Below are 11,555 nucleotides of genomic sequence, written 5' to 3'. Positions count from 1 at the left end.
AATTTGTTACTCCACTTAAGGAAAAACATTACCCCATTTAAGGGTGTCTTACATCTAGTTTTAAGTGGTAACGAGAGAATAAAAAATCTTACTCCATTTAAGGTAATCTTACTCATATCCCGATAATTATGATGCTTATGAGGTATGGAATTTGTTACATTAGGAAAGTAAAACATTACATCAATTAAGGGAGCCTTACTCCTATCTTGAGAATTATGATGATTGTGATGTACATAATTTGTTATATTAGAAAAGGAAAACCTTACTTTATTTAATGGGGCTTTACATCTAGTTCTAAGTGGTAATGAGGGTATCAGAACCTTACTCATTTAAGGTGGTCTTACTTCTATCCAGAGAATTATGATGATTGTGAAGTGTGGAACTTGTCTCTTTGGGAAAAGAAAACCTGACTCCATTTAAAAAGACCTTACATCCAATCCTAAGTGACAACGAAACATCAAAAACCTTGATTTAATGCGTTCTTATTCCCATCCCGAGAATTATAACAATTGTGAAGTGTAGAATTTTATGGAGCTATGAAAATTGTAAAAGTTTTTGAAAGTTAATGAAAATTTGTGGAAGTTTGTGAAAGATTATGGAAATTTGTGGAATTATGGGAATTGTGGAAGTTTGTGAATGTTTATGGAAATTTGTGGAATTGTGGGAATTGTGGGAGTTTGTGTGTAAAAGTGGGAATTGTGACATTGTGGAAATTTTTGTAAGTTGCAAAATTTGTGGGAATTGTGACATTGTGCAAATTTGTGTAAGTTTTGAAATTTATGAATTTTGCAAAATTTATGGGAATTTATGAAAGTTTATAGAATTTATGGGAGTTTATAAAATTTTAGTTTAGAGGATTTCATTGGTTAAACATTTGATTATGGAGGGAAAGTGGAAGAGAGTTGTGCTAGGATTTTGTTTTAGGGAAATAGGGAAGAGAAGAATGCTTGGGTTTTGATTTCTTTCCGATGGATTGGGGAAAAGATCCAGTCAAGGCTAAGGAAAAAAACTATGGTATATGTAACAAGTCATTTAAAATATATTTTATTCAACATACACAAGGTAAAATAAGTGAATGACCTAAGATTCATGATGTCAAATTTTAACATAAACATAATACAATTTAACATGAAAAAAATCCCCATGGATTCTTACACTGAAGATAACATATGATGGTGAATTTCAAAGGTAAGTATGCAAAATGAAAAGACACATGGAAAATTTCAAAATTAAATGGTGAATTTTTAAATTAAACATGTGAAGTAATAAAATACATAGGGGATTTTTATAACTACATGGTGAATCTTTAAATTAAACATGTCTCTGTTTGAAAAAACACTTTCAAACAGATTCATAGGGGATTTTTATAACTACATGGTGAATCTTTAAATTAAACATGTCTCTGTTTGAAAAAACACTTTCAAACAGATTCATAGGGGATTTTTATAACTACATGGTGAATCTTTAAATTAAACATGTCTCTGTTTGAAAAAACACTTTCAAACAGATTCATAGGGGATTTTTATAACTACATGGTGAATCTTTAAATTAAACATGTCTCTGTTTGAAAAAACACTTTCAAACAGATTCATAGGGGATTTTTATAACTACATGGTGAATCTTTAAATTAAACATGTCTCTGTTTGAAAAAACACTTTCAAACAGATTCATAGGGGATTTTTATAACTACATGGTGAATCTTTTTATTCAACATACACAAGGTAAAATAAGTGAATGACCTAAGATTCATGATGTCAAATTTTAACATAAACATAATACAATTTAACATGAAAAAAATCCCCATGGATTCTTACACTGAAGATAACATATGATGGTGAATTTCAAAGGTAAGTATGCAAAATGAAAAGACACATGGAAAATTTCAAAATTAAATGGTGAATTTTTAAATTAAACATGTGAAGTAATAAAATACATAGGGGATTTTTATAACTACATGGTGAATCTTTAAATTAAACATGTGAAAAAATAAAATACATGGAAAATTTTAAAATTACGTTGTGGATCTATAAATTAAACATGTGGGAATGTACTTACATCTTGTTTTATGGATGAATTTGTCTTGGTTTAGATCTTCTTTGTATTGCTTTCTTTACCTTTCTTGTGTGTGTTCTTCCTCTGTTTTTCCTTGCATTCTTCCTCGTGGTTTAGTGGTGAAAGGGGAAATAATATCTCGGTTTTGATGGAAGAAGGAGTAGAGAGATGGAAGGGGGAAAGGAGAGAAGGACTCCAATTTTTTCAGGAAATGAAATGAGAATGGGAGAGAGTGGTCACGATTTTGGATTATTGGTGTGGTTTTAGGAAAAATTAGGGAGAAAACGATGGAGGGAATAGTTTAAAAAGGGGGAAGATTCAAACAGAGACATGAAAGTGTTTTTTCAAAAAGGGAGGGGTATTTAAGTATTCTGCCAAGACATTTAGGCTAGTTACGCCAAAATGCAAGTTATATCATGTGAAAGAGGTTGAAACAATAAATTTAATGGTGAAAACAACTTTAAGAAAAGAAGTTCCCAACTCAAGTTGTGGGCATTTGAAGTGGATAAGTGTTTGGGAGTTGACTACAAGGTGGTTAGGAGTTGTTTATCATAAAATTTTTTAATTAAACTCATTATGTAGAAGAAAATGTAAGGAATTCAATGGCACAAGAGGTTTTGGTCAAATCAAGCTCCATGTGAAGATCTTCAGCTAAAGTGAGCTCACACCCTTAGGAGAGAGAAAATGGTAGATTTTGAGTAAGAGTTTTTATATATTTTTATTTGAAAAGATTATGTCTTTTTGAGATTAGAAAACCCTTAATTTAAATCCAAACTTGATTTGAGGTCATTTAGTGGCAGTTATGACCAAATCATCCTTTTATTTTTGAAATTATTGATTTTTTTCTTTTTTGATTGTCTTTAGCAAAATAGACCTCCAAACGAAGTTAGATTTAGGCTCTAAAAGACTCATCTAAAAGATTTAGATAATATGAATACAATGGTGAAATTCATTTTCTATAATATTGACTCATTGAAAATTTTTTATGTAGAACCATTTTTCATGCATGAGAACCCGAAGTGAAAAATTCTATATAATAACGGCGTTTGATGACCGCTATAGTGGTTTGCATGCTCCTCATATGTGATTATAAAGATAACGTAATGTACATAATGTAATTTGGATCACTACATTGGCCTGTGAAGAAACCAATAATTTCTTGGTTTGCGATGATAATATTCTTGCAGAAATTTGAATTAAATAGCTTTACATAAAATTATTTCAAATGATCATCAAACTTATTTGCATTGTCTTTATAGGTGATAATATATTTCATGTAATTTCCAAAGTAAAGATTTAACCCCTACAATAATCTTGGGAAAGAAAATGATAATAATAGGTTTTTGGTGATTAAAGTTGATTTTAGGGTTATCTTTGGTTATGGGTAAAATTGGTGAAGTTCATTTTGATTAATTTTAAATTTTGTTGAGTTAAATTTTTATTTTTTAAAATTAGGTTTGCTCAAGAATCAACTTAAGTGAAATCCAGTAAGTGTAAGCCAGGAGAATAGAGTTGATAAAAAATGAGGTCAACATCTCGTTGATTAATAGTTTAAGAGTATTAATGTAGCCTGAACGATACAAAGCCATAGGCATATTGACTGGAGGTTTTATTCCTAAAAATTAATTTAGTTCACCCATTTGGCCTCCCTAATATTTTAGGTTTCATTTAAGGTTAAGAGTCTACTTCCATATAGAAATCCTTCGATCCTATCTCCCCCCATAGTTTATGGTTAAGCTCCAATCGAAACATTATCACCAATAACAACTGAAAACTTCAAATTCATAATTTTAAAAATTTGATCCTATCCCTTAATTTCAAAAATCAAATCCTGACCTCTAATGTTAAATATTTTACTAAACCCTCAAATCCGAACATCCAATTTCAAAATAACAATTCCAATTTTTTTACTTTTAAACATAAACCATCTAATCCAAACCTTAAACTTCAAACTACATCTTTGAACCTTCAACTTCTACTAAAACTTTTCAAAGCTAAAAGATGAAAATAACCACTGAAAATTTTATTATCTCAAATTTAATGAACTTAAAAAACTTTAACTAACTTTAACAAAAAATAAATTTAATAAACCTTATGCAACTTAATTATTTTTAACAAACCTTCAAAAACTTTAAAAACCATAATCAAACTTCAACAAAACTTTTAAAATCTTTTAAAAGATGTAATAATTCCAAAAAAAAAACTTAATGATCACTTCAAATAATCCAAAAATATCTCCAAATAACTTCAAATTTCACATAAAGTCTTAATAACTTAAAATTTCTAGTAATATCCAATAAATTTCAACTATCTTCAAATAAATTTTAAAGCTTAAAAAAAACTCAAACACTTCAAATTTAAAAAAGGTTCAAACAAACTTTTTGAACTCAAACTAAAGACTTAAAATCAAGCATAACAAACTCAAGTACTCAGCTCAAAGTGGATAATCCAAGTCATACTCTTTCAATAAAAAATCAACAAATAATACAAATAAATCAACCTAAAACAATTCAATCAACCCAAAGTAGCTCAGCTAGCCTGAAATCAAATTCAAGCAATCCTATTCAAACAATTCAATCAAAGAAAAACTATTTTCAAACCAAAATCAACCAAAAAGGAACACTATTCAGCTTGAACCAAATTTTTTAGTTCAAATTTTAAAAAATTTCAATCCAAATCAATAACTTCCAAATCCACAAATTACTCCCTCTTTCATATAAATTTGCAATTCCAATCCAAAGGGTAAGCCTTCCTCCTAGAGTTAGCTAAACCTGTTTGGGCCTCTCCGATACACAATAGTTTGTAAGTCTCAATCCTTCAACCCCACACAAATCTTTTCAACTCTGACCGTAACAAATCTAGGCCCTGAAACATTAATCTTTGAGATACTTATTTAACAATGATGCATGATATAAATCACGAGGTGTCAGTACTTTAAGCAGGGACATTCTCGAAAGCCACAACTCCCAAGATGTAACTAGAATGCAAAATATAATAAATCATGTCCTACACTTATAATGCAAAGGAATAACCTCTAGTTTCATAGACCCATACATTTTGAAGATTTTTCTCATTTAAGTATTTAGATTCATTTTAAGGTAATATTTTTATCATTCAGACTAGTATATTTATCTTTAAATGACGTGAATGATAATTTAAATAGAAATTTCTCGAGATCTATTGTAGATATTCAACCAATTGATAAAAAATTTCTCCACTAGTGAATCCTACCTAATGTTTTAAGGTACACTCAAATCACATAAATGACTCTTTAATCAATAATATTGATAGGAAACATAAAGCTCACAAATCTCAAAACTTCAATTCCTTAAAAAATAAACTTAAAAATTCTAAAATTCTCATACACGAATTAAAACATCAAAAATCCCAAAAAACACAACTTCAAAACTTCAAAATTCTCAAAATACTGTTAAAAAAATTTTCAAAGTCTTTAAACACAGCTTTATAGCTTAAAATCTTCAATCAATCAAATATAAATTATGTTTTTTCAGTTTTCTATTATGTGGATGTAGTCAATTCTCATACCAAAAAACAAAAAAGATAAATTTTAGTTTGTGAAGTTTGCACCATATGCTGCCATTGTGCTCATCAATTGTATAAAAAATGGGTCTATATTGATGATTAATCATACGTTATTTGCAGTAAAATTTATAATTTATTCAATAAAAATTATTTCAATTCTTTACTACTATTTGCTCCTAAGAGATAAGGAAATAAATATTTAAAGATGTGGACCCTCGACATATAACATTTTGTTAGTTTTATTAAAAAAAAAGTGGAAAAAAATGACTCAGCCTATTCAAACGACAAGGTTAATCAAAAAGGAAGTTGATGGATAGAAATTAAGTGATTCGCTTACTAATTTAGTAGTCAAAGATTACGGCCTTCTTCAAAATTATGATGGGAAAAAAAAAAAAAAAAAAAAAAAAAAAAATGAAATTAAAGTTGGTTTAATACTTAATAAAATAAGTGCCACTGTTGGAAACTGGATAATTAGCGTCAAGTAATTTTTGACGCAAACTTTATCCTCTTATTTGTATTTGTGTTACGTCAATACTGATTAGCGACATGATTTGAGTCTCCCTCTATTGACGCAAAATATTTGCAGCAGACTTTAAACTCAATATTTCAATGCAAACTGTGTGGCATTAACCTTTGTGTCGTCGACTTATTGTCAATGCAATATAATCACTTAATAGTGTCGATGAATCGGACGATATATCTGATGATAAGTAGTTTTTGTCTACACCGGCTGACGCAAAGCCGACACACATGCCTTAAAATTCTATTCTAGAATGGCCGAGGCTCATTCTTGCTTTTAATTCTTTCATTACCTAGAGCTCGGACAATTCTCATGCACAGGCAAAATCATGGCTATGGTAATCATTCTTTCCCACCAACCTTTAGGTAATGCTCTCTTCTCTGTTGGGTCTTACCTTCGTTACTTTTCTAGGTGTTAGATTTTTTATTTATTTTTATAGTAAACATTGATGTTTTTGTGTAACATATGTAATACAACAATTGTATGGGTGTATGTAGAAATTGAAGTTTCGATGTTAGAAATGCAATACAAATGAATTGTGTGGTTTGTATTTGGAAATTGAAGTTTAGGTGTTAGATATGTATTGCATAAGAATTGTGTGATTTGTATGTAATTATTAAATTTTAGGGTTAGCATAAGAATTTGTTGGTTTGTATGTAAAAATTAAAGTTCAGGTTTAGATATGTAATACTTAGGAATTGTGTGCTTTGCATATAGAAATTGAAGTTTAATATTAAGATATATAATGCAAATAAATTGTGTGGTTTGTATGTAAATATTGAAGCTTGTGTGTTAATTATGTAATACAAAAAAATGTGTGGTTTTGTATGTTGAAATTGAAGTTTATGTGTTAGCTACTTAATTCATAAGAATTGTGTAGTTCGTATATAAAAATTGAAGTTTGGGGATAGATATGTAATAAACAAGAATTGTGCGCTTTATATGCAAAGTAGCTATTGAAGTTTAGGTGTAAGATATATAATGCATAAAAATTTTGTGGTTTGTATGTAAAATTTGAAGTTTAGGGTTAGATTTGTAATGCATAAGAAATATGTAAATTGTAAGTTGAAATTGAAGTTTACGTGTACGATATGTAATGCATAAAAAATTGTTTCATTCGTACACAATGATTGAAGGGGTGTTAGAATATATAGGAATTATGTGGTATGTATGTAGAAAATGAAGTATATGTATTAGATATGAAATGCATACGAATTGTGTAGTTTGTTGTAATGTTTAGGGTTAGATATATAATATATAATAATTGTGTGGTTTGTGTGCATGTTAGAAATTTAAGTTCGGTGTATGAAAGTTAATGCAAGAGAATTGTATGGTTTGTATATAAGAAATGTGTGGTATGTGTGCATAGTAGAAATTTAAGTTCGGTGTATGAAAGTTAATGCAAGAGAAATGTATGGTTTGTATGTAAAATTGAAGTTTAGGAGTAGATATGTAATACATAAGAAATAAGTGATTTGTATGTATGTAGAAATTGAAGTTTAAGTGTTTGATATGTAATGCATAAAAATTGTGTGGTTTGTATGTAGAGGTTGAAGTTTAGGTGTTAGATATTCTTCGCATAAGAATTGTGTGGTATATATATGTAAGGCATGAGAATTTTGTGGTTAGCATATTGAAATTGAACTTAGGTGTTAGAAGTGTAATGCATTACAATTGTGAGATTTTTATGTATGTAATGCGTAAGAATAGTTTGGTTTGTATGTAACGATTGAAGTTTAAGTGTTAGATGTGTAATAAATAAGAATTTAGTTGAATGTATGAAGAAATTTAAGTTTACTTTGTAGATATGTAACAAATAAAAATTGTGTGGTTTGTATGTATTTAATACATAAGATTGCATATTTTTTTAGGTAAAGATTGATGTTTGGTTGTTAGATATGTAATACATTAGACTTCATTGGAATGTATGTAAGAATTGATGTTTAGATATATAGTATATATGAATTGAGTGGAATGATGTAAATATTGAAGTTTAGGTTGCATATATGTACTACATAAGAATTGTGTGGTTTTTATGTAAAAATTAGAGTTTAGGTGTTAGATATGTAATAAATAAGAATTGTGTTGTCTTTCAGTAAAATTTCAAGTTTATGTAATGCATAAGGATTGTGTATTATTTGTATGTAATGATTGAAGTTTTTGTGTTAGATATGTAATGCATATGAAATGTACGTAAGACTAATACTTAAATGCTGATTTATAAATTCACATATAGGCACAAGATGATTATTCAAAGTTTGAGATTATGAATGTATAAAAGATTGTATCCAACAAGAAAATGACTCACTAATGAATTTATGAACGGTTTGGAAAAAAATGTGTAAATGGCATCACAAAGGCGCCTTTAGCTTTTAGATGATAAGTTTTAATGCCCTTGCGTGAAAAACAAACAGCAAGTGTACCTAACACCTATTTATTGGTATTAGGTTGTACATGGTGAGTATGAACCAATAATTCAGTATAATCATGATGATACCTAATCTTGTTATGTTTCTCCAACAAAATTCCTACATGACTCATTTTGTTGGGAGTATTTTAGATTATAATCAATCACCAAACAGTGAAGGGCAACAATTCTGTGATTTACTAAAGACTGAATAACAATCTTTATTGGAAGATTGCACTACACGTGCGGAGTTATTAATGGCATTCAGAATGTTAAGAATCAAATCTGATTTCAAAATTCTCAAAAAATGCCTTAATCAAGTAGCAACGATAGTGATGCATCTCAAGCTGTGCGCCGCCATCACCCTGACATTGTCATGTCATAGTTGTGGAGTCACTAATTTGTATTCCGTTGTATAGTTGTTATCTCTGACCGTGTGGATGATCTGAAGAGAGAAGAGATCGAAGGGTTAAGGCTTAAAACGACAGGGACAAATAAAAGAAATATGTGGGGAAGCTTTCGTGAAGTGGAATTCACGTAGATATCTTCAAAGTGTATGTCCAAGGTAAGATCGACTTAAGACACTTTGGGGGCTTATTTGTAAAGAAAACCAGACAAAAGTAAACCTATAACCAGAGATTTAGGTTTCAAGGATTCTCTTCTTTCATGAGGGCAAACCCCAATAGTTAATTACATCTTAAACAATTGGAGGTTGCTTACAAGAACTCCTCATTAAGGTTGTTACTCATCCTCAGAAAGCTCAATCCTTTTGAGTTGGGTTTTAAATGTCCGTCTCAGCAAAGCAAAGTTAATACACCCTAATATCATACAAAGTAAATCTAGGGCGGTGTCTGCCATTTGTCTTTAGTAGCCCTGCAAAACAGAGTTATCATAAAATATGTTTTGATTCAATTGGTTGATTTTTTTTTATTTAGGACAAATTGGTCAAGCTGCCCAAGGCTTTTCATCTTTCTGTGGTTGTTGGGTTCCCTGATCTACTTATTCTTAGAGTTGGTTAAACCTACTACGACCAAAAGGTTTCTGCCAGCATCGAGTTACGTCTTCCAAGAGATCTTCGTAGACTCGAGTAGTTGGGGTTCAAGTTGCATTCAGTTATATTTGTTCATTATGGTTTCATTTAAGATTTAATGTCTTTTTTAGAATTTTAGGGGTTTGAAAATTCTAGGTTTCTTAAGACTTCTTAGCTTATTTTTAATATTTTTTTTTGTAATTTTGTGTTTTATTTTTATTGTTTGGGAAAACTATGTCAAGATACCATGGTTCCGTCGTCCCGTGGTCATCATGGTTTGTAGTTTAATTAGTCACAAGTGACTGGAAGATATTTTTTATTTTGCAGTCATGTGTTGCTTCCTCCAAAATACCTTCTCAAACCAGGTTGAATTTTTTAGTTCAAGTATAAGTTTTAGTGGCTTTTAGGGTGAATTTTACGTCGTTTTGCTTAGGTTGATTTGTACCTTGGCCCAAATTGTCACTAACTAAGGCTAAGTGTGATTTGTTATCGAATGAGAAGTCAAACACTCATTAACCTTCAGTCACCTTGGTCTAAGTTAATATTAGATTAGTTAAAGATAGGTTGAGTTGATCTTTAGGTAATTTGAGTTAACTTGAGTTAGTTTATTTTTCTCTAGGATTATCTTCAACTTATTAACCCAACCAAAGTTTAATGTGATTGACCCGGGTTGACTTAATTTGATTGGGGGTCAAACTAGTCTTACTAAGGTTAGACTGGCTTGGGATGAGCCGAGTTAAATCAAGTCAGGATAACTTGGGACCAAACTAAAATAAGCTGAGCTGATCCAAATTAAATCGCTAGGGTTGAATCAAGTTAATATTAATATAGACTTTGATGAATTCTAAGTTAATTTAGACTTGAGTTGTCTTTTAAGTCTAGCATAGGTTAAGCTTAACTCAATCCTTGATTAGGCTTAGTTCAAGACTTAAGTTAAGCTTGAAATTGAGTCTCAAATCGGGTTTATCTAAGTTAAGTCTCATTGACCCGAGGAATGGTTAACTTGGGTTAACCTTAGTTAGGTCGGGTTAAATAAGTGAGTTGAGTTGAATTAGGTTAATCCAAGTTAGGTTGGTTTGAGCTATGAATCAGTTGAATTGGGTTAACCCGAGTTATGTCGTGTTGACCCAATGGATCAGTTCTATTGAATTAATCTGAGTTAGGTTGGTTTAACCTAGTGAATCAGTTGAATTGGGTAAATCCAAGTTATGTTAGATTGACCCGATCAATCAATTAAATTGGGTCAGTTAACCTGTGTTTGGTCGAGTTGACGCAGTGAATCAATAGAATTGGATGAACTGAAGTTAGTATGAGTTGACTGGTTGGATTAGTTGAATTGGGTGAACCCGAGTTAGGTCGGGTTGACCTAGTAAGTTAGTTGAATTGAGTTAACTAAAGTTAGGTAGGGTTGACTTGATGGTTCAGTTGAATTAGTTTAACTTGAGTTAGGTCAGGTTGACCCGGTGAATTAGTCTGATTGCGTGAAATTGAAGTAGGTCAGACTGACCAAATTATTCAATTGAATTGGGTAACCCGAGTTAGGAAGACCCGAGTTAAGAAGGGTTGACACGATGATTCAGTTGAATGGGTTAACCTGAGTTTTGTTGGGTTGACCTTGTGGATCAATTGGATTGGATTAACCGGAGTTGGGTTAGGTTGATTCGACGGTTTCATTTTATTAGGTTAACTGGAGTTATGTCAAGTTGACCCGGTGAATCAGTTGGATTTGGTTAACATGAGTTAGGTCGGGTTGACCAGGTGATTCAATTGAATTGGATTAGCCCAAGTTAGTTTGGATCGACCCGGATAGGTCGGGTTGACTCGATGGACAGTTTGATCAGGTTAACTTGAGTTAAATCAGGTTGATCGGAAGGTTCAAATGAATTGGGTAGTCAGTTTGACCCTGTGAATCTGTTGGATTGGTTTAACCTGAGTTAGGTCTGGTTGACCGTGAATCAGTTGAATTTAATTAAACAGATATAGGTGGTGATTCAGTTGAATTT

This window comes from Phalaenopsis equestris, unplaced genomic scaffold (assembly GCF_001263595.1).
Source record: "Phalaenopsis equestris unplaced genomic scaffold, ASM126359v1 Scaffold221997, whole genome shotgun sequence".
Classification (NCBI taxonomy): Eukaryota; Viridiplantae; Streptophyta; class Magnoliopsida; order Asparagales; family Orchidaceae; genus Phalaenopsis; species Phalaenopsis equestris.
This window is presented reverse-complemented; position numbering follows the sequence as displayed.